Source organism: Oncorhynchus keta, chromosome 18 (assembly GCF_023373465.1).
Source record: "Oncorhynchus keta strain PuntledgeMale-10-30-2019 chromosome 18, Oket_V2, whole genome shotgun sequence".
Lineage (NCBI taxonomy): Eukaryota > Metazoa > Chordata > Actinopteri > Salmoniformes > Salmonidae > Oncorhynchus > Oncorhynchus keta.
In genome coordinates this window covers 26604906-26630497 of record NC_068438.1, presented here as the reverse complement: position 1 = coordinate 26630497, position 25592 = coordinate 26604906, and the positions used below count along the sequence as shown (strand labels likewise).

At 42.2% G+C, this 25592-nt stretch overlaps 1 protein-coding gene across 2 annotated transcripts in view; it reads left to right on the top strand.

Moving 5' to 3' along the window:
* Positions 1-25592, top strand: part of LOC118397531 (galactosylgalactosylxylosylprotein 3-beta-glucuronosyltransferase 1-like) — a 106789-nt gene that overhangs the window by 60332 nt on the left and 20865 nt on the right. For both annotated transcript variants that reach the window (XM_035792405.2, XM_035792404.2), the window contains exon 2: positions 6225-6476. The gene's annotated coding sequence lies outside the window, so the exon portion shown is untranslated. The remainder of the gene's footprint in view (positions 1-6224; positions 6477-25592) is intronic.

Below are 25592 nucleotides of genomic sequence, written 5' to 3'. Positions count from 1 at the left end.
AGAGAGCTGTTACATTAATGGCACTGAAAACATTCACAACACTCTTTGGTTTTATAGAGAAATTAAATCTGCCGCACCAATGGATTAAATAATTAAGGGTCATTGTGCCGTTGTGCAAAATTAACGCACATACTTGAGGCTGTTGCTATTTATGTATTTAGCAGATATTGTGTTGGGCATTTTGTATAATATTCAAGAGTAGCTGACCTTCTTCCTAAAGCAAGCACTGCATACAGTACATCCAGGGGCTATTATTTATTTACACCCTAAGGAGGATCTGCAGCAGGATCCTGTCTACCGCTATACTGAACCACTCTCCTGTTCTGCCTTGGGCTTGGATTTCTATGCGCAGATCAGCATATCTTTTTACAGAAGAGGAGACGAGGAAGGGAATAGGTGGGTGTGTGTGTGTGCATGTGTGCGTGTGTGGGGTGAGGGGTTGCTGTAATGCCACAACCTTCTCCTGTCCTCTGTCTTTGGCAGAACCTGAGCCCTCTCTGAGGAGGACTGGGTGAGAGAGGAGAGCAGGGGATGGGAGTTGGTTAGAGCCATGGCCTGACTACTTGCCAACCTCCTGAAGGGAGCGTGTTTGGTGTTGCTAATACCAGGCCCTGCCTGCCTGCCTGCCTCCCTAACTGCCTCTCTCCCTCCCTGCGTGCCTACCTCTCTCCCTGCCTGCCATTGCTGTGCCCACAGCCGGGGAGGTTTAATAGCAGCCTCTCTCTAATCTGGTATTAAAGAGGAGATTTTGGCATGGTCAGCGGCAGATACATTTATTCATTTTCACACATTAGTGGTCATAGGGCTGGACCCAACAACATTGACAAGTGCTGATAGAGTGGAGGAAATATCATAAGACAAACCAAGTCCACTGTCTACTGTCCTTTAAGTATGAGTACGGGCATCGACATGAATGTGCATGAGGGGCATGCATAGGACTTTTATCATCCACCTCATTGTTCCTCCAATTCATAATTCTCCATGAAATGATTTTGTATTCTATACAGATGCTGTATTGCGCCCAAGGCATGATAGGGAAACTGGACGTACATGTTCAGTACATGGTGTTTTTCATTTACATAGTGGCCATAAATGACGAATATGCTCGTCCTCTGAATGGGTCTGCCCTCAATCAGATCCTCACTGTTCCAATTCTCCATGGTGCATAAGGTGAGATCATCTGTACCTGTAAGCAATTACCGGCCATCTCAAAACCAAATGGCATTACATGAGGTGCCAGGGAAAAAGACTCCACAGAGATTAGAGGCATTGTCCTTTTGGATTTTCACACATGAAAACAGTGCTGTTGCCCTCTGCCTTTCCTATCCGCCACAAACTAACATGGGGGGTCCGGTGATGATGAAGACAATCAGTTAGATGGTAAATGGTTGTTGTGGTTAAACCTCTGAGTGAGAAGCATTCCCAATGACAGCGTAAAGATGACAGTGAGAGGTAACATGTCACCATGGCAACCATGGCTGGTCTGGTCTGGTCGGGGAGCTCACTACAGATTTCTTATTTTCTTCAGTAAATCATAAACAAGGCAAAGAATGCACAGGAGGCCATTCACCACAGCCTTAATGAAGAAAGGAAACACAGCATGATCACTCTTTAATGTCATGTAGAGCAGAAAACATATATCTTCATTGGGAGATGGTGTACAAACAATCTTGCTTCATACACTTAATATTCTTAAAATGTAATCAGGATTAAGACATTACGCTATAAACCATAGACATTTCAAGTGAGGCGCTAATGTGATTTAAGTCATATAATTTACAAGTAATAATTAAAAGCATCTTTAAATGACAGTAGTGGAGATAATTAGAACCAGCTTCCATCCAACTCAATTATTACTGTAATTATGATTTCATTTAATTGGATGGGTCCGTGTGTAGCTCAGGCCCTGAGCAGAGGCGACCCTCAACTTGGATGATTTTCCAGTGTGTGAGAGGACAGCTACGCTGGAGCCTCTCTCTTAACCTCCACAGAGAGCTTTTAGATAGAGGACGAACTGCCTGGTGCTTACCTTCAGCTATCCTATGGATCGATCAAGCCACTACCTCCCTCCCTACCACAGAAACCCAAGCCCACAGCACCTCCAATTACAGATGTAGGATCTTAATTTGAGCCAGTTTGATATAGCAGGAAAGGTTATCCTGCAACAGGATGATTAGATTAAGATCCTACATCTGTATGTCCCTCCCAACCACAGAATCCCAAGCCCACAGCACCTCCAATTACCATTGATGGTCTAGCGAAACCTTTTCGTTTTGCGAACGCAAGAACTTTGCAAAGACGGATGCTGAACTTGGCCCTTTGTGCATTATTAATATTGACCACTTATGAGAGAATAAAGAAACATTTACTCAGCATGGGCACGCCTGAATTAATAATAGAGTCGGTGCTCAAAGGCGTGATTAATTATCTTTCATTACAAACCCACCCAAATTCACTTGAATGACAGATGTCTTCAGCATGGGCCACCCCTATCATTATCTCAGGCATCACTTTACCCCTGCATCAGAGATTCAATAGACGTCAGCCTTTGTTATTCATCACCGTTGCATTTTCCACTCACTGAATAAACTCCTACAATATACATTCTGGTCCACAGGGTCTCTCCTATGAAAGCCGATGACATTAAGTGTATCCGTATGCCTTAGAAGGCTTGTGTGACTGTTCCATACAGAGCGAGGTTCTATCCGCATGAGCAGCTTTGAGAAGGGCAGGATTATCGGTGTGCCATTCTGAAGACTGTGACTTAGGAAATCCTCCAAAACCCTCCAGAGACCATGCCCATCAAAGGTTGAAAGTGGTTACCATGGTGATGGTGAGAGGAAGTAACTGTTTGAGACAGACCTGTGTACAAGATCACACAGTGTTCCGTCCCAGAGTTCTGTGCAGTTGGTGTTAATTTTACCCAGGGCCAGAAAGCTCTGGTGTGCTTTGTCCTCTAGACCGCTCCCTGCAGCAACATCAGGTAGAGTCTGAATTAAAATGGAGTGGACCCCATGGGCTAATACCAGCTACACTTCCAGACTGTTTGAAGTCATGGATTGTTTTCTACATAATTACAGCTTTTGTCGCAAAGCAAAAACAAGCCCACAGATCCCTGTGGATCACAATGGACTTGCAGAAGAAACATATTTAGAATGTTCTATCATATAGGGCTACGCCTATTGAGTCTCATTCTTTTTCTGTCATCTTAGTTGGCCACTGATATCATCCATGTTTGGAATTAGGTCTGTAAAAGAAAAGTCAGGGGTCATCATGGGTGTCGGGGTTGACTGGGAGAGAGCTGGGGGGACAGGGGTTATAGAGCGAGATGTTGTTGATTCATCCATACCATAGTGGGTCTGCGCAGTTCATTTGTCTCTGTCAGCAGGGAGACTGGAGGGACAGAGAGAGTGGTCAGCTGAGGTGAACAGGACCATAGTGGGAATACCACCACCTGGTTGTCACTGTTCACCAAGTTTTGAATAAGCTTAGAAAAGCCACAAAGATGACCATCTTGACTTCATTCAGCGTCTTTGTTCATTCACTGAGTGCTGTGTTATCAATGTTGTATTTATGAGTATCAGAATTTGAATGGCAAATAGTATACATCAGTGAGTAATAACAGTGTACATGTACAGTGCCTTGCAAAAGTATTCGGCCCCCTTGAACTTTGCGACCTTTTGCCACATTTAAGGCTTCAAACATAAAGATATAAAACTGTATTTTTTTGTGAAGAATCAACAACAAGTGGGACACAATCATGAAGTGGAACGACATTTATTGGATATTTCTAACTTTTTTAACAAATCAAAAACTGAAAAATTGGGCGTGCAAAATTATTCATCCCCCTTAAGTTAATACTTTGTAGCGCCACCTTTTGCTGCGATTACAACTGTAAGTCGCTTGGGGTATGTCTCTATCAGTTTTGCACATCGAGAGACTGAAATTTTTTCCCATTCCTCCTTGCAAAACAGCTCGAGCTCAGTGAGGTTGGATGGAGAGCATTTGTGAACAGCAGTTTTCAGTTCTTTCCACAGATTCTCGATTGGATTCAGGTCTGGACTTTGACTTGGCCATTCTAACACCTGGATATGTTTATTTTTTAACCATTCCATTGTAGATTTTGCTTTATATTTTGGATCATTGTCTTGTTGGAAGACAAATCTCCGTCCCAGTCTCAGGTCTTTTGCAGACTCCATCAGGTTTTCTTCCAGAATGGTCCTGTATTTGGCTCCATCCATCTTCCCATCAATTTTAACCATCTTCCCTGTCCCTGCTGAATAAAAGCAGGCCCAAACCATGATGCTGCCAGCACCATGTTTGACAGTGGGGATGGTGTGTTCAGGGTGATGAGCTGTGTTGCTTTTACGCCGAACATAACGTTTTGCATTGTTGCCAAAAAGTTCAATTTTGGTTTCATCTGACCAGAGCACCTTCTTCCACATGTTTGGTGTGTCTCCCAGGTGGCTTGTGGCAAACGTTAAATTACACTTTTTATGGATATCTTTAAGAATGGCTTTCTTCTTGCCACTCTTCCATAAAGGCCAGATTTGTGCAATATACGACAGATTGTTGTCCTATGTACAGAGTCTCCCACCTCAGCTGTAGATCTCTGCAGTTCATCCAGAGTGATCATGGGCCTCTTGGCTGCATCTCTGATCAGTCTTCTCCTTGTATGAGCTGAAAGTTCAGAGGGACGGTCAGGTCTTGGTAGATTTGCAGTGGTCTGATACTCCTGCCATTTCAATATTATCGCTTGCACAGTGCTCCTTGGGATGTTTAAAGCTTGGGAAATGTTTTTGTATCCAAATCCGGCTTTAAACTTCTTCACAACAGTATCTCGGACCTGCCTGGTGTGTTCCTTGTTCTTCATGATGCTCTCTGCGCTTTTAACGGACCTCTGAGACTATCACAGTGCAGGTGCATTTATACGGAGACTTGATTACACACAGGTGGATTGTATTTATCATCATTAGTCATTTAGGTCAACATTGGATCATTCAGAGATCCTCACTGAACTTCTAGAGAGAGTTTGCTGCACTGAAAGTAAAGGGGCTGAATAATTTTGCACGCCCAATTTTTCAGTTTTTGATTTGTTAAAAAAGTTTGAAATATCCAATAAACGTCGTTCCACTTCATGATTGTGTCCCACTTGTTGTTGATTCTTCACAAAAAAATACAGTTTTATATCTTTATGTTTTAAGCCTGGAATGTGGCAAAAGGTCGCAAAGTTCAAGGGGGCCGAATACTTTCGCAAGGCACTGTGTGTTGTTCTCCTGCCATTGGAGGACCTTGAGTCAAACTACGTGTTTGGGAATTAGCTAGCTGGATAAAAACAAATCATATTTTGGTCATGGTTGAGATCAATTGGGTTAGTATAAGTAATCTTATCTTATTGGATTTAGATCAGGGTTATAGCAGCTGCATGTCATTGCACAGCATCTGTTGTTTGTCTTGTCAATAAGCTGTAATTGTGTTGGTTTTCAGCCACCCTTATTTTTCACATGCGGCATCATTCAGCCGTCCTCTATGGCAGTGACTGCCTCCGGACAAACACAGCCGAAATAATACTGTGGCTGGCGCAAAATACAGAGCAGCTCTCATTAATAATGAAAAGGGTTGGGTAGCATCCCTTGCGTGTGAAGAAATTGCTGAGAATCGGGCAGAAGTGCAGCTGGCGTGTTAGTCTTGTTTTTCAGAAATGGACATCTTCAATGTTGCTCCCCAGGGGCGACACTCAGAGGAAGAGCTATTTATAGATAATAGTCTGAATAACTTGTCAGATTTCTATTTGGATGGCTTGGCTTTTTCTGTGGGTTTGTCCTGTAAACGTCCCATCAGGATTCTGTTTTCCTGTCCTTGGTGAAACAAACCAATAAATGATTTATCCAAAAATAAATTCATGGAAGTTGGTTGACAATCAGCACTTCCCCTTCAAAATGTCAAAGCCAATATCCACTTGGGTCCTGAATAACTGTACGTGGGCATTGTTCTCTAGCCACACCCACATGACAAACTATGTAAATAGTCCTCATTGCATGCATGTCTGTGAACTAAAATGTATCTCTACATCATTTGAGTAAAACATCCACCCAATGGCAGCTATGTCGTTCCCAACCTCTGCCCACTGAAGCGCCATCATACCACCCCTTCAATAAGACCCATTGTTTTATAATGAGAAGGGCCATTCTAATACTCCCTGCTCTCCCTTCATGTTTCTGTAGGAGCCTGCCCTTACGACGTGACAGTGCACATGGTCTGGATACCACCAGCCGTCCTGCAAGCCCTGCTACACTCCAGAGCCAAAAGATCCACTCCTCTTCATCACCAGCCACAGCGCTCATAACTACCGCCCTCCAAGTTTGTCCAATTAAGGGATGTATGAGGACTTAAGAGGCCAGGGTCACTAGCAAGCCACACTACAAAAAAACTGACGAGATCCTTGCTGGCTGCAGACGGGCAGAACACTGTTGATTGTGAGTATATTCATTGCTCTATGTTGACATAAATCTTCATTTCTCACCAGAGGTAAAGCTGCCATTCTGGCCACAGGCATTGGTCATTTTCCAAACGACAGGGGCGAAATGATCTGACAGACCCACTTATTTCAACCATCTGTGAGCCCCCGACCCTGATGCCGTATTATTAGAGCCAGATACCTCCGAGTTTAATAGGTAGATGTCGGCTTGAGAGGGGAGAGGAGAAGGAGGTCTGGAAGGAAATGGAAGGTGAGGGTGAATGGGATGGAAAAGCAGAAAATATAAACTTCAGAGGTGGAAGGAGGGAGGAGTGAGCAAGCTGGTGGAGGGAAACACCTGTGGGTGCTGCCTGTCGTCTTTTGTGCTTTTCGACTTAAAAGCCTTGGGCCAGATGAATGCATTCCTCATTCTCCCTCTGCCTTGCCTGATACAAACAAACAATGCTGAAACAAGTCTCGTCAGCACGCTGTCTACAAAATGTACATAAATAATTTTACCGCAGTACCCTGAGAGACAACTACTATTACTGTTAGGTGAGATCTTCATTGTTAGAAACAAAGGGTACAACGGGATATCGGATGTATTGTTCCTTATGGTGCAATCAATGTTTTTTAGTTTTTTCATTGTTGTCTTGTCTCCTGTATTATTACACACACAAAACCTATGTGACTTCCTGTTGAGTGTTGTTTGGCTCTGGATTAGATCATTGTGATTTCTAAAGTAATTACACTGTAATGAAAAAGCGCAGTAGTGTTTTAATATCTTTACAACAGTAGGTACATTCCGTTCTAGGCAAAGAACATATTGTCTGTGCTGTGAAATAATGTGCTATAAATGACATTCTCATTCCCCAAATAGGTGGGAGTTCAATTAGTTCAGACCAACCAATCAGGTAGTCTCCCGTTATAGATTTACAGACTGTGATTGGCTGCTGTGAGGGCTAGCTTAGCTCTACCAATCTGTGGGCCCAGTGAAATGAGATGCTGAAATAATCATTACTGCTACCTACTGACAGATTCAAATGAAATGAAGAGAGAGGAGAGAGGAGAGGAGAGAGAGAGAGAGAGAGAGAGAGAGAGAGAGAGAGAGAGAGAGAGAGAGCTGTCACACACACACTGAGTCCTAGAGCACCGGGAGACCGGAGTTGGGCTGAATTAAACTGAGAGGATGTCCTTTCCAGCTCTGAAGAGGACCACAGAGACACATCCGCCCCCACTGTGTCAGAGCAGATAGAGAGAGATAGTAGGAGAGTGAGGGGTGCAGCTTCCTGGCAGCCCAGCCTGCAACCATTCAGCAACCCTGCTTATTAATTAACAGCAGAAATACGACAGCTGCCCTGCAGACCCCCGCGAACCCTACTATCTCTGCTTCTGTCCCGCTCTGACCAAAGCATGTTGGAGTAAATCCTGTTAAATAAATAATCATGGTTTATAGAAGGACAACAAAATAATTGAGTATCGTGACATTACTCGAAGTGTTTTTACCTCTACAATGACAAGAATACAGATTGATAGCATAGTCATTCCTCACCACTCATATGTTGGTAGCTGGTTTTGGGGAATCTTGAGGGCTACCCCTCTATAATGCTGCTTCTAAAGTCTCAAATATTACAGCATGATATCCCCTCAACACAAATACTGTCATACTTAGATTTTTCCTTAGGTTAGGCCACATCCACCCCAGCAGAATTGCTGTCAAATACAACAGCATTTCTCATTCTGCTGGATTGTACAAAGTTTCTCCCGAGACCTGGATGATAAACACCCCAGAGACAGAGGTTTTTGTAGAATAAGAAATTGGAACGTAAATTATTGAGTGAGAGCTCAGCCCCCAAAAGCTTTCGTTGTATTTCTCTCTGTGATCGGGAAAAATACAGGTCCATAAACTTTTACACAACCGCATCTTTAATGTTAACAAACACTTTATAGCCTCAAAACATGGTAAAAACAATTATTTTGATCTCATGGATGGTCAGTCATAGCATCCATAGGCAAGTCTTTGAATTTGAGAGTTAGGGTTAGGGTTAGGGTTAGAGTTAGGGTTAGGGTTAGGGTTAGGGTTAGGGTTAGGGTTAGAGTTAGGGTTAGAGTTAGGGTTAGGGTTAGAGTTAGGGTTAGGGTTAGGGTTAGGGTTAGAGTTAGGGTTAGAGTTAGGGTTAGGGTTAGAGTTAGGGTTAGAGTTAGTGTTAGGGTTAGGGTTAGAGTTAGGGTTAGGGTTAGAGTTAGGGTTAGGGTTAGAGTTAGGGTTAGGGTTAGAGTTAGGGTTAGGGTTAGAGTTAGGGTTAGGGTTAGGGTTAGGGTTAGAGTTAGGGTTAGGGTTAGGGTTAGAGTTAGGGTTAGGGTTAGGGTTAGGGTTAGGGTAATGTACTTTAATATTAATTAAGAGGGATTTTCCACCTACACTATAGTCAACACACTATGGTTATTTTCTCGAGCATTAATTCAAGTTCAGGAGATGGAGTGTAAAGCTCCAAACAAACAACTGAACTAGTCATTTTTAAGCCATGAAAACATTTTGTATTGCTATTTTCTATGGCAAGAGTGGCACATGGTCTGTCACACATTGCAAATTGTTTTGGACGAGAAATGGAAACGCATGGATTGGTTGACACTTTCTTTGGCATTTCCATCAAAAGTGATGTACTGTGTGTTTATAATGACCCACGCACTCTCTGACCGCACATAACATCCAGCAAACTTTGTTTCTGTAAGGGAGTGCGTAACTGGTGGCAGGGAAGTCTAGGCGCAGGAGAGCAAAACTGGGTAATCAACGGAGCAGTTTTATTCACCGGAAACCAGAACAACCAAACAAATGGGTACAAAACCCGTGGCGCACCAGAGAAAACGTGCACATGCACTTACAATAAACAATTCCTCACAAAGACATGGGGGGAACAGAGGGTAAAATTTCACAATATGTAATGAGGGAATTGAGACCAGGTGTGTGGGGAGACAAGAAAAACAAAAGGAAAATGAAAAATGGATCGATGACTTCGGGGGAAGTCGTGACAGTTTCCAGTAGTTTGAAGGCTGAATTGTGTATTCATGCCATTTTGTAATATACAGGAAATTCCCTTAAAATACATAAGCTGTCACGCCCTGGTCGTAGTATTTTGTGTTTTTCTTCATGTATTTGGTCAGGCCAGGGTGTGACATGGGTTTTTGTATGTGGTGTGTAGCTTAGTGGGATTGTAGCTTAGTGGGGTGTTCTAGGTTAGTCTATGGCTGTCTGAAGTGGTTCTCAATCAGAGGCAGGTGTTTATCGTTGTCTCTGATTGGGAACCATATTTAGGCAGCCATATTCTTTGGTTGTAATGTGGGTGATAGTCCTGAGTGTCTTGATGGCCTTGTGCTGTGTTAGTTGACACAAGTATAGGCTGTTTTCGTTTCGTTTATTGTTTTGTAGTGTTTGTGTTTATTCGTGTTTACGTTGTTTGATTAAACATGGATCGCAATATACACGCTGCAGTTTGGTCCGACTCTCCTTCACCATATGAAAACCGTGACATAAGCAGATTTATGCATTTCAACATATGCACTTTTTATTATCAATGGTCAAACAACAATTATTACTGTATTATTTAAGACCTGGAGAATTCTTTAGAGTGCTTCTACTCAGGTCTTGGGAGAGATCCTTTTATGTGGGGATAGTATTCGTACCCCTTGATTTATTCCATATTTTTTTGTGTTACAGCCTGAATTCATTATTTATTTTGCACCCATCTATACCCAATACCCTAAAAAACATGTTTTAAGAAACTTTAGAACATTTATTGAAAATGTAATGCAGAAATATCTCATTTACATAACTATTCACAACCCTGAGTCAGTATATGTTAGACTCACCTTTGACAGCGATTACAGCTGGGAGTCTTACTGGGTAGGTCTCTAATAGCTTTGCACACCTGGATTCTACAATATTTGCACATTGTTATTTTTTAAACATATTGAAGCTCTGTCAAGTTGTTTGTTGATCATTGCTAAGCAGCCATTTTCAAGTCTTGCCATTGATTTTCAAGTCGATTTAGTCAAAACTGTAACTAGGCCACTAAGGAACATTCAATGTCGTCTTGGTACGAAACTCCAGTGTACTGTATATTTGGCCTTGTGTTTTAGGTTATTGTCCTGCTGAAATGTGAATTTGTCTCCCGGTGTCTGATGGTTAGCAGACTGAATCAGATTTTCTTCTAGGATTTTGCCTGTGCTTAGCCTGATTCTGATTATTTTGATTCTAAAGAAACTCCTTATTCTTTGACAAGCATACCCATAACATGATGCAGCCAACAACATGCTTTAAAATATGTAAAGTGGTACTCAGTGATGTTGGATTTGCTCCAAACATAACACTTTGTATTCAGGACATAAGGTTAATTTCGTTGCCACATTTCTTGCAGTTTTACTTTAGTGCCTTAATTCAAACAGGATGCATATTCTGTGCAGGCTTCCTTCTTTTCACTCTGTCATTTAGGTTATTGTGGACTAACATCTTCAGTTTTCTCTTATCACAGCTATTAAACTCTGTAACTGTTTTAAAACATGGCTCACTGGGAAGACGCTATCCGATGCGGTGCAGCCAGCGGGTTTCTCCACGCATCGCGCCGACAGAAACAAACATCTTTCTGGTAAGAAGAGTGGCGGGGGCGTATGCCTCATGACTAACGAGACATGGTGTGATGAAGGAAACATACAGGAACTCAAATCATTCTGTTCACCTGATTTAGAATTCCTCAAAATCAAATGTAGACCGCATTATCTTCCAAGAGAATTCTCTTCGATTATAATCACAGCCGTATATATCCCCCCCCAAGCAGACACATCGATAGCTCTGAACGAACTTTATTTAACTCTTTGCAAACTGGAAACCATTTATCCGGAGGCTGCATTCATTGTAGCTGGGGATTTTAACAAAGCTAATCTGAAAACAAGACTCCCTAAATTTTGTCAGCATATCGATTGCGCAACCAGGGGTGGTAAAACCTTGGATCATTGTTACTCTAACTTCCGCGACGCATATAAGGCCCTGCCCCGCCCCCCTTTCGGAAAAGCTGACCACAACTCCATTTTGCTGATCCCTGCCTACAGGCAGAAACTCAAACAAGAGGCTCCCACGCTGAGGTCTGTCCAACGCTGGTCAGACTAAGCTGACTCCACACTCCAAGATTGCTTCCATCACGTGGACTGGGACATGTTTCGTATTGCGTCAGATAAAAATATTGACGAATACGCTGATTCGGTGTGCGAGTTCATTAGAACGTGCGTCGAAGATGTCGTTCCCATAGCAACGATAAAAACATTCCCTAACCAGAAACCGTGGATTGATGGCAGCATTCGCGTGAAACTGAAAGCGCGAACCACTGCTTTTAACCAGGGCAAGGTGTCTGGCAACATGACCGAATACAAACAGTGCAGCTATTCCCTCCGCAAGGCTATTAAACAAGCTAAGCGTCAGTACAGAGACAAAGTGGAATCTCAATTTAATGGCTCAGACACAAGAGGCATGTGGCAGGGTCTACAGTCAATCACGGACTACAAGAAGAAACCCAGCCCAGTCACGGACCAGGATGTCTTGCTCCCAGGCAGACTAAATAACTTTTTTGCCCGCTTTGAGGACAATACAGTGCCACTGACACGGCCTGCAACGAAAACATGCGGTCTCTCCTTCACTGCAGCCGAGGTGAGTAAGACATTTAAACGTGTTAACCCTCGCAAGGCTGCAGGCCCAGACGGCATCCCCAGCCGCGCCCTCAGAGCATGCGCAGACCAGCTGGCCGGTGTGTTTACGGACATATTCAATCAATCCCTATACCAGTCTGCTGTTCCCACATGCTTCAAGAGGGCCACCATTGTTCCTGTTCCCAAGAAAGCTAAGGTAACTGCGCTAAACGACTACCGCCCCATAGCACTCACTTCCGTCATCATGAAGTGCTTTGAGAGACTAGTCAAGGACCATATCACCTCCACCCTACCTGACACCCTAGACCCACACCAATTTGCTTACCGCCCAAATAGGTCCACAGACGATGCAATCTCAACCACACTGCACACTGCCCTAACCCACCTGGACAAGAGGAATACCTATGTGAGAATGCTGTTCATCGACTACAGCTCGGCATTCAACACCATAGTACCCTCCAAGCTCGTCATCAAGCTCGAGACTGGGTCTCGACCCCGCCCTGTGCAACTGGGTACTGGACTTCCTGACGGGCCGCCCCCAGGTGGTGAGGGTAGGCAACAACATCTCCTCCCCGCTGATCCTCAACACGGGGGCCCCACAAGGGTGCGTTCTGAGCCCTCTCCTGTACTCCCTGTTCACCCACGACTGCGTGGCCACGCACGCCTCCAACTCAATCATCAAGTTTGCGGACGACACAACAGTGGTAAGCTTGATTACCAACAACGACGAGACGGCCTACAGGGAGGAGGTGAGGGCCCTTGGAGTGTGGTGTCAGGAAAATAACCTCACACTCAACGTCAACAAAACTAAGGAGATGATTGTGGACTTCAGGAAACAGCAGAGGGAACACCCCCCTATCCACATCGATGGAACAGTAGTGGAGAGGGTAGCGAGTTTTAAGTTCCTCGGCATACACATCACAGACAAACTGAATTGGTCCACTCACACTGACAGCGTCGCGAAGAAGGCGCTGCAGCGCCTCTTCAACCTCAGGAGGCTGAAGAAATTCGGCTTGTCACCAAAAGCACTCACAAACTTCTACAGATGCACAATCGAGAGCATCCTGGCGGGCTGTACCACCGCCTGGTATGGCAACTGCTCCGCCCTCAACCGTAAGGCTCTCCAGAGGGTAGTGAGGTCTGCACAACGCATCACCGGGGGCAAACTACCTGCCCTCCAGGACACCTACACCACCCGATGTTACAGGAAGGCCATAAAGATCATCAAGGACATCAACCACCCGAACCACTGCCTGTTCACCCCGCTATCATCCAGAAGGCGAGGTCAGTACAGGTGCATCAAAGCTGGGACCGAGAGACTGAAAAACAGCTTCTATCTCAAGGCCACCAGACTGTTAAACAGCCACCACTAACATTGAGTGGCTGCTGCCAACACACTGTCATTGACACTGACCCAACTCCAGCCACTTTAATAATGGGAATTGATGGGAAATGATGTAAATATATCACTAGCCACTTTAAACAATGCTACCTTATATAATGTTACTTACCCTACATTATTCATCTCATATGCATACGTATATACTGTACTCTATATCATCGACTGCATCCTTATGTAATACATGTATCACTAGCCACTTTAACTATGCCACTTTGTTTACTTTGTCTACATACTCATCTCATATGTATATACTGTACTCGATACCATCTACTGTATGCTGCTCTGTACCATCACTCATTCATATATCCTTATGTACATATTCTTTATCCCCTTACACTGTGTATGAGACAGTAGTTTTGGAATTGTTAGTTAGATTACTTGTTGGTTATCACTGCATTGTCGGAACTAGAAGCACAAGCATTTCGCTACACTCGCATTAACATCTGCTAACCATGTGTATGTGACAAATAAAATTGGATTTGATTTGATTTGAAGTCACCATTGGCCTCATGGTGAAATCCCTGAGCGGTTTCTTTCCTCTCCGGCAACTGAGTTAGGATAGACGCCTGTATCTTTGTAGGGACTAGGTGTATTAATACATTATCCACAGTATAATTAATAACTTCTTTTTTTTACCCATCTACCAATAGGTGCCCTTCTTTTAGTCTATCGGTAAATAGCCCACCCAATTTGACCTACCTCATCCCCATACTGTTTATATTTATTTACTTTTCTGCTCTTTTGCACACCAATATCTCTACCTGCACATGACCATCTGATCATTTATCACTCCAGTGTTAATCTGCAAAATTGTAATTATTCGCCTACCTCCTTATGCCTTTTGCACACAATGTATATAGACTCTTTTTTTTTCTACTGTGTTATTGACTTGTTAATTGTTTACTCCATGTGTAACGCTGTGTTGTCTGTTCACACTGCTATGCTTTATCTTGGCCAGGTTGCAGTTGCAAATGACAACTTGTTCTCAACTAGCCTACCTGGTTAAATAAAGGTGAAATTAAATTAAATTAAAAAGGTAATGAAAATCTAAATTTAATACATTTTCAATTCAGCCTGTCACACAACAAAATGTGAAAAAGTCAAGGGGTGTGAATACTTTCTGAAGGCACTGTACCATAACGTCACATACGGTATGTACAGTACATGGTCATGGCATGTTATGGATTTAGCTATGCAAATAACATGTATGCAAAGTAATAATGCTCAATAATATTGTATCTGAATATGCATACTCCTCCATAAACAACAGTATAAATCAAGATGAACCAAATAAGGTGTAAGCATGTTCAGTCTACTTTATGTGAGGCGGTGCTGCATGGATTTACCCCAGAACTAGTTGGCTGGCAGTATGCTACACTACCTGCACACTGTGAACCCTGGAAGATGAGATAACTAGCCCTCTGCTGAGGCGCTGTGCTGTGAGGCGTTGCCTGTGAGATCTCATGTACCTGCTGCAAGAAGCGACTTAATCACACTGTAGCAGATCACAGCCTCACAGCCCACCATCACACCAGTCAGAAGGGGGAGGGATGGAGACAGTCAGCCACATCTGAAACACAAACTCCCAGATTTTCTGCATCTCCGTAGGGGCCAACCGGGGGAGATGGATGCCCAACTTTTCGGCAGCAGTGCAGTGCACCCTGCGGCAATACAGCAGTAACAATCCCCGCTAAGGCCACTATGTTACAGTTTATGCTGTTTGAAAACAAGGGATTGGCTCTCGGGCCCCAAGTGATTACTAAACTTATACAACACAGTAGGGTTGGAAACCAATTACCACATTGGTTTTTATTCCAACAGATACAATACATTACAGTCACAGTACACCTGTAACATTTCATTTGAATTGGAAAAAAAAGCAACGCATGACATGCGCATGATATGCGTTGCTTTTTTTCCAATTCAAATGAACTGTTACAGGTGTACTGTGACTGTAATGTAGTGTATCTGTTGGAATAAAAAACAAACTGTGACATTATTAATGAGTCAGAGTTAGGATGAAGAATATGGAATCTAAAGTTAGACTAAGGTACACTACATACACATAGGCCTATACACTTACACGGAACGGAAACTGATTGTTCTGGTTATGAGGCAGAGAGGAACAGTATGTGATCAATTCGAACCGTGGAGATTTTCCTCATAACTCAGGGATCTGTGTATTGTTGAGCCTGGAGAAGCCTTGAATCTCCTCTCGCCCCGAGATGTGTCAAATCAATATGTGCCCTTCAGTTTGAGCCCTGTGAATTGAAGAAGGAATTACAATCTATGCTTGAGCAGCAGCAGACCCTTTTCATTCCCAGAGTAAAGGTCTTTACCACAATAAGGCAGCATGTGATAGAATAGAAGCCATTCCCCTGCCTAATGTGTGCATTCTACTATTGCATTCCCCACCAGACAAGGTTGAGCTGGGCAATAGAACATATCCACAGCTGTCATCTTTAAACAGTGCATACTGTCAGTGGCCACATAATACCCTTAAACATACAGCATTAGTACATTATTGTAACTGTATGAACGATTTGCACTGACTTGTCTGCAATGAGTTCAATCAATACCACAGCACGAATCATTACTCTAGTCTAACAGGTTAGGGCCATGGGGTCAACCATATACTCAAAATAGATGCATTAATTCATCAAGCTAAAAGAGGCAACTTTATTCCGAAGGGTCACATAGTAAACTTGCCAGTATCATTTGTGTCAATCCAGGAACAGATTATGACCAGGATTAACAGGAAATTGACAGTGTAACATTTTCAGGGAATATAACTCTTATTATACTCACCACCCACCCACTCAGACACATATGTACAGTATGTGCATAGACATAATATACAGTTGAAGACCGAAGTTTACATCCACTTAGGTTGGAATCATTAAAACTCGTTTTTCAACCACTCCACAAATTTCTTGTTAACAAACTATAGTTTTGGCAAGTCGGTTAGGACATCTACTTTGTGCATGACACAAGTCATTTTCCAACAATTGTTTACAGAGAGATTATTTCAATTATAATTCACTGTATCACAATTCCAGTGGGTCAGAAGTTTACATACACAAAGTTGACTGTGCCATTAAACAGCTTGGAAAATTCCAGAAAATCAAATGACGTCATTTGAGTCAATTGGAGGTGTACCTGTGGATGTATTTCAAGACCTACCTTCAAACTCAGTGCCTCTTTGCTTGACATCATGGAAAATGAAAAGAAATCAGCCAAAACCTCAGAAAAAATGTGTAGACCTCCACAAGTCAATTTCCAAATGCCTGAAGGTACCATGTTCATCTGTATAAACAATAGTATGCAAGTATAAACACCATGGAACCACGCAGCCGCCATATCGCTCAGGAAGGAGATGCGTTCTGTCTCCTAGAGATTAATGTACTTTGGTGCGAAAAGTGCTAATGAATCCCAGAACAACAGCAAAGGACCTTGTGAAGATGCTGGAGGAAACAAGTACAAAAGTATCTATATCCACAGTAAAACGAGTCCTATATCGACATAACCTGAAAGGCCGCTCAGCAAGGAAGAAGCCACTGCTCCAAAACTGCCATAAAAAAGTCAGACTACTGTTTGCAACTGCACATGGTGACAAAGATCGTACTTTTGGGAGAAATGTCCTCTGTTCTGATGAAACAAAAATAGAACTGTTTGGCCAAAATGAACATCGTTATGTTTGGAGGAAAAAGGGGGCGGCTTGCAAGCCGAAGAACACCATCCCAACCGTGAAGCATGGGGGTGGCAGTATTATGTTGTGGGGGTGCTTTGCTGTAGGAGGGACTGGTGCTCTTCACAAAATAGATGGCCTCATGAGGAAAGAAAATTATGTGGATATATGGAAGCAACATCTCAAGACATCAGTCAGGAAGTTAAAGCTTGGTCGCAAATTTTTTTACTAGGCAAGTCAGTTAAGAACAAATTCTTATTTTCAATGACAGCCTAGGAACAGTGGGTTAACTGCCTGTTCAGGGGCAGAACGACAGATTTGGAGCACCTTGTCAGCTCAGGGGTTTGAACTTGCAACCTTTTGGTTACTAGTCCCAATGCTCTAACCACTAGGCTACCCTGCCACCCCAAATGGGTCTTCCAAATGGACAATGACCCCAAGCATACCTCCAAAGTTGGGGCAAAAGGGCTTAGGGACATCAAAGTCAAGGTATTGGTGTGGCCATTGCAAAGCCCTGACCTCAATCCTATAGAAAATTTGTGGGCAGAACTGAAAAAGCGTGTGCGAGCAAGGAGGCCTACAAACCTTATTCAGTTACACCAGCTCTGTCAGGAGGAATGGCCCAAAATTCACCCAAATTATTGTGGGAAGCTTGTGGAAACGTTTGACCCAAGTTAAACAATTTAAAGGCAATACTACCAAATACTAATTGAGTACATGTAAACTTCTGACCTACTGGGAATGCGATGAAACAAATAAAAGCTGAAATAAATCATTCTCTCTACTATTACGCCGACATTTCACATTCTTAAAATAAAGTGGTGATCCTAACTGACCTAACACAGGGAATTTTTACTGGGATTAAATGTCAGGAATTGTGAAAAACTGAGTTTAAATGTATTTGGCTAAGGTGTATGTAAACTTCTGACTTCAACTGTAGATGGCATCTGATGAAGAAAACAGGTGACTGCATTATAACCACAATGATCACACATTGTCACTGTGGCATTGGTCATATTTCAATGTGACATAGGATTAATATCTCAAACAGATTCCAAATCAGTGGATTTGTGTGACTTTTGTGTGACAAACCATGCAGCTTAGGGGGGAAAAAAACCTTTGAATTGCCCAATCAGGAGGACTAATCGGAGGAGAAAGTCCCAGGTCTGCGGATAAAGGATTGTGTGATTGAATGCAGTGCTGACGGCACCTGATTACAGTCGCCGTGCTAGCATCCATAACCCCCAATAACTTAATTAAAGGGAAATGTTCCATCTCATTCCCCTGAAATGTACAGCTGGGCGTTTTAATTGGATCCATTTCCTCTGGTAATTCTGCATCCCCTAGGGTTCTCATTAGTGCTACTGGGTCCCTTGGGTGCACCATGGTTTAGACTCCTGGCCAAACAGACTACAGCCTCCCAGCTCCCACAGAACAGATATAAGTTCTGTAATGGACAGTGTGAAGGAAGGAACAATTGTCCCGCTGTCTTGATTGTGTGATCCTATCACTATGCTCTAGCTGGCAAGGGTCATGGAGGGATAGGGCTTGGAGACAGAGGGTTCATGGAAACAAAGGGTTTTATTATGGAATCATCATCTGAAATTAGTGAGCCACCTGGTCCAGAAGGGTATTGTTGGCATGGTTGCACTGTCTGGCAGTGCCACTGGAGAGGTACAGTATATAATGGAATGGTGTATTCTTCTTTGTTATCAATAGCCTACCAGTTAGTTTAGCTCTATTCCTTCTACTGTATGTATCTGACGATCCTAGTCTCATTTACAGACATTCAAATTAGATAGCTATCTCTCGATGTGATGATGACTGGCAAGAATAGATTATCCTGACTAGATTATTCACCTCTGAGTGTTGGAATAGCCAGAATAGGGCATGTGATCAAAGTCAACGATGAGTCTCTCTGCAAAGTCATCTTCCAGCCGAGACAGTGACAGTATACTGTTCTGTAGCATCAGCAGATGCAGAAATGCTGTGTCAACAATGATCTGCGAGTGTCATTTTTCTGTTCCCTCCAGCGCTTTGGAATGTGACTCTGTATATTGGATAGCACCACTGATGTACAAGGACAGCAGAGGTAAAAGGGCTGACAAAAATATGCCAACCAGTCGGTTATTTGAGATGGCAAAAACAGTGGAGTATGGAGAGATGAGCATTGAAATGTCAGAGGCCCCTCGTTAAGAAGTGAACTTAAACTTAAGACGAGTCATTTTCAGTTAGGCCTCTGGATGAACTAAACAAATAGGACTACTTAATTAATAGTTATGTCTAGGGTGACACTTATTTGGTATTTCACCAAGGGGTTTTAAATGTCATGTCTTCTCAAAATGTTTTAATCCCAGTCTGTGCAGAGTACACTTTGAAGTTTCTGAGCAAATGCTTCAACTCTACATTATCTATCTTTAGACAGGTTAGCTGACAACGTCACTACAACGATGCGCACACTTCAATGGGCCAGAAGGCCATGTGTTGTTATGATTCTGGATGGCCACATAGCTGGCAACAATAACAAGAGGCTGCCATGTGGGGAATCGTATGAGGCTCGTTTCAACTATTTTTTATCTTGTTCTTGATACCGTGTCCTGTTTTGAGGTGTTTCGACTGATGTTACATCTATCAATAGCCTACCAGTTAGTTTAGCTCTATTCCTTCTACTGTATTATCGCTAAAACATTATAAAATATTGCTAAAATTCGCTAGCTAGCTAACTAACAACTGCAATAATGTATTTGAGAGACAACAAGTGCTCATTGTGTAAATGTATTTATGTTATCAATGAATATTGGAGACAAAATATAGCTTATAAAACCCTGTCAGTTTTGTCCCATAGTTGGCATGTGTCAAATTTCTTGCTAAACAACCAACCCATTTATTAATTGCTGAAACTGTGTCAGTTACATATGATGAATTGGCTGCAGTAGGTTTACCTGAAATACATCCTTCAAGACTTTAAAGGTTAAATAAATAAGATGGTTTATTTTTTGTATAATAACATGGCATGTTTCTTTACTAAACAAAATGCAGGGTGGCCTTGTTGCGCATATAGAAAGCCTTAGCTGTAATGCTCAGTATTAAGTAGCTTGATAGGCCATGCCCATGCCCCACATCATTCTGCTTTTAGTTGAATGAGTTAAATGAGATGAATCTATCTATACTAGCTTTTCATTTAGACTCAAATCAGCAGCTAGACGGGCAAACATAACACACAACTCTAAATTCAGAGTAGCCAATCCAGTGCCTGTATGAAGGTCAACATGTGTTCCTGCGGGCTGCATTACCAAACTGAATCACTCTCATATAGTAAGCAAAAGTGTGCAGGAACCAACTAAAAGCTAGCTCTGTGTCTAATTACCAAAGCTATTAAATAAAACTTCATAACAAAATTGGTTATTTCAGGGGTCTGCCTTTTAGTGACAGGTTAAAAGCGAATAAAAGCATGTCATGCCAACAGTCTCATGATTTATGCAACTAAGAAAACAACAGGAACGTGCAGAAATGGTGCCCATGTAGACTGGTAAAATGTGTATGGTGACACACTAATGCAAGTCTACATTGAAATCAATGTCCAGTTAAAGCTTATCCCCCTTATAATGGTCATCATCAGTATTGTTGATATTCAGATTCATAATGTTGTCAAGGCATTTACAATAGCTGCTTAGTGCTATTTTATGTTCATGTTCAACTACCTTATACGTATTGTGTTACAGTAATTCAATAAATACCATCAATGTGAGTTTTCCTATTTAACAAAGGTTGCTATTAACAACACAGCTACAGCCACAGCTCATGGTTTCAGTCTGTTCTGGTATTATTCTCTCTCCTTATCATTCCTTTACCAATTATTTTCCAAGCCCAACACAAATCATGTGCTGGCTGCCTCAGCCTTGGATTAATTCCCTCTGGTTTAATTAGTGATGATCAGATTCGTAATGCTATATTTTTCCACTCCACACAGGCATATACAGTAATTGGGGACTTTGGCTCTTGAGAAGGCTTTATGTGAAGAATCCATCATCTCTCCCCCATCAGGGGAACAGGCTACCACCAGGGCATGCTATGGCATCTGAGAGGAGAGGACGGTGGGGAATGTTGGCCTAAACTCCCGCTCAATATACTAACTGTAATTAACTCATGAATCTATCAAGGAGGCTCCTGGTGCTAACTCTTGGTCTATGTTTATGAGTGGGCCTGATCTATGGCTAGATTAATCATACTTCTCTGTTCCACACTGAACACTGGGACCTTACTATATTTACTTCTAAATGGGGCATGATTATGGCAATGAATTGAACAATTGTACAATCTACCGTTTTTCACCAAAAGGTCAGATTCTGACACACATTACATTTCTAAATGTGCTGTGATAGCATTCAGTACAATGCTGATGGCTAATGAACCGTTTACAGTATATGAGATTCATCTCACATTTTGTAGATGTCATGGAACAAATTATTGCTAAACAAACTATTCAGTGTGTCCAGTGCCTGTGGTGTAGAATAGCCATGCATCAGCAGCATACAGCTCCACACAGTGAAATAAGCGGTTTAAAATACAATTCTATTACTTTAGGACTGAGAATCAGCATTTAAAAATTGAGACAGTACTCAGCGTAACTGATGGTGTATCACTGTATCACACAAGTCAAATAAAATAATTGCACAATGACAAAAGAAATAAGAATGGATGAAGTGAATACAGTGTTGGGTGAATAAACCCTATGAATATTTTTGTGAAAAGATTCTGCTAGGTTGTACGTCACTGTTCACTCTTCACGCTGAATTGTGGTGCTCTGTGGTACAACGAAGGAAAGCAGTCTCCCTCATAAAGCTTTGCTTTATCTTGGCCAGGTCACAGTTGTAAATGAGAACTTGTTCTCAACTGGCCTACCTGGTTAAATAAAGGTGAAATAAAAATAGAGGCATATGTCTTGACCTTTTACTTGTTTTCCTAATCATATTAGTTTACCGCCACACATTGGTCACTATGAGACATGTCATGACATTACCTGATCTTTACCCTTTGCCCGAGGTTTCAGTTTCAGTCCCCATGGTCATAGGGAATGTCTGTGTGCTTTCTACCCAAGGTGTGAGTGCCTCATCTCAGGTTGCCTTGCCTGGCTGAGCTGTTGCACATCAATTCAAGGGGAAAGTGGTAGACAGGCTGAGGTTATCAACAGAGAATAACCTGCCTTGGAATGGGCGCCTAAATCTTTCATCAATGCTGAGGCAGCCGACTCTGGACAGGACCCCAGCCATCAATCAAGGGCAACCCACAGCTGAAAATGGCTTACTTAACTTTTCCAGAAAATTAAACAGCCATTCTCATCTACATCAAATGGGAAAGTGTACTCCCCGCCGCTCTTTTGGACTGATTAAGTTATTAAGCAGCATTAAAGTGGACAGAGTGCCAGCCTTGTGTTAAGCAAAGCAAGGAGTGTAAATCTACACAGGCTGCCTTAACAGTACGTGGAAAGGAGACGGTCTTGAGTGCCCACACCCATTAGGCACAGAGATGGATTATCTTTGATTACACGCCAACTTGCTCACTTCCGTGCAGCATAAACCTACAATAGGGAAAGTATCATTCTTATAATAAACCATGAGAGAACATTGCAAAATAGAGAATTCTTTCTGTAAAATGTATATTTTGATGGTGAGAAGAATGTAGTCACTTTGCTCTGAATTTCACATTACCAAGACATCAGTGCAACATCTGCCCAGACTTGGTTGGCACTTGGTTGACTATACACAAAGCCCTGTTTGACTCTGTCACTCTCTGTGAATCATAGCCATTGGACCAGTATGTGGTGGCATTATACTCTGCTCCAAGGATACTCTATAGGCCCAAGTTGTTTTCTCCTATTCTCCTGTATGGTCTCTCTCCCTCTGGAGATGGAGAAGGCTATAATTATAATGGACGCATCTGAGCTGTATGTACAGTAAACAGAATGTAAATAGAATTCGGTGTGCTTCATTTTCTTATATTTACTGTAGCTCATTATGTTACAGTATTTCAATTTCTTTGTATGGAGTACCTAGAAGTTATAACACAAACCTTCAGGCTAGCATTGTATGTGCACCCAGATGAATGAATGGACACACACACACACACACACACACACACACACACACACACACACACACACACACACACACACACACACACACACACACACACACACACACACACACACACACACACACACACACACAGGACAAAAACAATGCTCGTTCTTGCATTATTGAACCTCTTATTTACAAAAATGTAATCAATTCTTTCATACAGTATCTGGCCCATCTTGGTTTTCGATACCTGTATTAATTCTGTCTGCTTCTCTGAATCCAATACAAACACAATAGAGAACACAATGAAAAGTAGAGATTGTAGAAACCACTCAGCCAGGCTGTCTATTCTCAGTCATTTCTAAAGCAATTAAGGCAGTGTGAATCAATACCTCACAAATCCAGAATGAAAATTTAATGACACCTCCAGGCAAAGGTATTTTTTGTTCTGTGACAGGGACATCGATAATGACCGATCGCAGCCCCTCTCTTAGAAAGTCCCCAAGACGTCACTGAAAACTGTTCCAAGGCCTGGCTAGTTGGTAGGACACCAATAAATTAATAAGTAAGAGTGAATGATTTGCCAGACAAGTACAAAATATCCCCTCTGTGGCTCTCCAACTGAATAGAGAGTACATCAAAAGGATTCCCTGGTGAAATGGCTAGGAAAAGATGGTGTTATTATTGGTATCCCAGACATATGAGCAGATGGGAGCCAACGGTATCTCAAACGTCAGAGGCAGGCTCGATTACGAACATGGAATGTTGCCCCTTTAGTAAGCCTCCAATAGGCAACAGGAATCAACAGTAACCCTCCAATAGGCAACAGGAATCTACAGTAACCCTCCAATATGCAACAGGAATCAACAGTAACCCTCCAATAGGCAACAGGAATCAACAGTAACCCTCCAATAGGCAACATGAATCTACAGTAACCCTCCAATAGGCAACAGGAATCTACAGTAACCCTCCAATATGCAACAGGAATCAACAGTAACCCTCCAATAGGCTACAGGAGTCTACAGTAACCCCGCCAATATGCAACAGGAGTCTACAGTAACCCTCCAATATGCAACAGGACTCAACAGTAACCCTCCAATAGGCAACAGGAATCAACAGTAACCCTCCAATAGGCTACAGGAATCAACAGTAACCCTCCAATATGCAACAGGAATCAACAGTAACCCTCCAATAGGCTACAGGAGTCTACAGTAACCCTCCAATAGGCAACAGGAGTCTACATTAACCCTCCAATAGGCAACAGGAATCAACAGTAACCCTCCAATAGGCTACAGGAATCAACAGTAACCCTCCAATATGCAACAGGAATCAACAGTAACCCTCCAATAGGCAACAGGAGTCTACAGTAACCCCGCCAATATGCAACAGGAGTCTACAGTAACCCTCCAATATGCAACAGGAGTCTCTTCCATAAAGCTTTCATCTACCCTGTCCTTGCAAATTCGTAAGAATGAGTCATTGAGGGAGGGGAGGGAAGGGTGCTGATTCCATTTTTGGATATAAATCAAATACAAGTTTATTGGTCTCACACACAGTTTAGCAAATGTTATAGTGGGTGCAGTGAAATGCTTATGTTACTAGGTCCTACCAATGCAGTAAAATGTCAAACAGGTACACAATAATCAATAAAAAAACTGAAAGAACAACAAGAAATCAAGAAATGTCAGAACAAATCTAATTAACAACCCAAATAGCACTGTAACAGGGGAGGCAGGTAGCCTAGTGGTTAGAGAGTTGGGACAGTAACCGAAAGCTTGCTGGATCGAATCCCAGAGCTGACAAGGTAAAAATCTGTAGTTCTGCTCCTGAATAAGGCAATTAACCCACTGTTTCCCAGTAGGCTGTCATTGTAAATAAGAATATGTTCTTAACTGTCTTGAATAGTTAAATACAGATCAAATAAAAACATTAATCCAAATGTAATCTATATGTATATGCACTGGATGAATTTACAGAATAAATACTAGGAATGATATGTAAAGAAGTAGATTTACATTGATTTAGAGTGAGCCTTGACAAAAATTCACTATATAAATAAATATATCTAAACAGTGTAACTAAAATGCAATGAACAATAGTAGAAATATTAGAATGAGCAACACTACTGGTCAAAAGTTTTAGAACACCTACTCGTTCAAGAGTTTTTCTTTGTTTTTTACTATTTTCTACATTGTAGAATAATAGTGAAGACATCAAAACTATGAAATAACACATGTGGAATCTTGTAGTAAACAAAAAAGTGTTAAACAGATC